Source organism: Salvelinus sp. IW2-2015, linkage group LG28 (assembly GCF_002910315.2).
Source record: "Salvelinus sp. IW2-2015 linkage group LG28, ASM291031v2, whole genome shotgun sequence".
In the NCBI taxonomy this organism is placed as follows: domain Eukaryota; kingdom Metazoa; phylum Chordata; class Actinopteri; order Salmoniformes; family Salmonidae; genus Salvelinus; species Salvelinus sp. IW2-2015.
Window position 1 is genome coordinate 4770729 of NC_036868.1, and position 1731 is coordinate 4772459.

The window sequence follows — 1731 nt, forward strand, 5'->3', positions numbered from 1 at the left end:
TTGCTTGTGTGTGTGTGTGTGTGTGCGAGTGTGTGTGTGTGTGTGTGTGTGTGTGTGTGTTTGAGAATCGTGGAGGCAAATCCAGTTATTCCCCTGTTACCTCCATACCTCCATACCTCCATGCCTCCATACCTCCATGCCTCCATACCTCCATGCCTCCATGCCTCCATACCCTCCATGCCCCACTGTCTCCATACCTCCATGCCTCCATACCTCCATGCCTCCATACCTCCATGCCTCCATGCCTCCATCGCCTCCATGCCTCCATGCCTCCATACCTCCAGCCTCCATACCTCCATATCCTCCATGTCTCCATACCTCCATACCTCCCATGCCTCCATGCCTCATAACTCCATGCCTCCATGCCTCCATACCTCCATGCCTCCATACCCCATGGCCTCCATACCTCCATGCCTCCATGCCTCCATACCTCCATGCCTCCATGCCCCATACCTCCATACCTCCATGCCTCCATGCCTCCATACCTCCAAATCCTCCATGTCTCCATACCTCCATACCTCCATTGCCTCCATACCTCCATACCTCCATGCCTCCATGTCTCCATACCTCCATGCTCCATACTCCATGCCTCCATACCTCCATACCTCCATGCCTCCATACCTCCATGCCTCCATACCTCCTCCATGCCTCCATACCTCCATGCCCCATACCTCCATCCATCCTCCATGCCCTCCATACTCCATACCTCCATCGCATACCTCCATACCTCCATGCCTCCATGCTCCATGTCTCCATGCCTCCATACCTCCATGCCTCCATACCTCTCCATGCCTCCATGTCCTCCATACCTCCATGCCCTCTCATACCTCCATAACTCCATACCTCCATACCTCCATGCCTCCATGCCTCCATGTCCCATACCTCCATACCTCCATGCCTCCATTGCCTCCATGCCTCCATACCTCCATACCTCCATGCTCTCCATACCTCCATGCCTCCATACCTCCTAGCCTCCATACCTCCATGCCTCCATGCCTCCATACCTCCATGCCTCCATACCACCATACCTCCATGCCTCCATACCTCCATACCTCCATGCCTCCATAGCCCATGTCTCTCATACCTCCATGCCTCCATGACCTCCATACCTCCATACCTCCATGCCTCCATGCCTCCATACCTCCATGCCTCCATACCTCCATGCCTCCATACCTCCATACCTCCATGCCTCCACTACCTCCATCCTCCATACCTCCATGCCTCATGCCTCATTCTCCATACCCTCCATACCTCCATGCCTCCATGCCTCCATACCTCCATACCTCCATACCTCCAAGCCTCATGCCTCCATGCCTCCATACCTCCATACCTCCATGTCCTCCATGACTCCATGTCCTCATGCCTCCATACCTCATCCTCCACCTCTCATGCTCCATACCTCCATGCCTCCACATCCAACCTCCATGCTCCATACCTCCATACCTCAATGCATACTCCATCCTCCATGCTCCATACCTCCTACCTCCATACCTCCATGCCTCCATACCTCCATACCTCCATACCTCCATACCTCCATGCCTCCATACCTCCATGCCTCCATACCTCCATACCTCCATACCTCCATACCTCCATGCCTCCATACCCATACTCCATGCCTCCATGCCTCCATATCTCCATACCTCCATGCCTCCATGCCTCCATGTCTCCATACCTCCATGCCTCCATATCTCCATGCCTCCATACTCCATGTCTCCATGCCTCCATACCTCC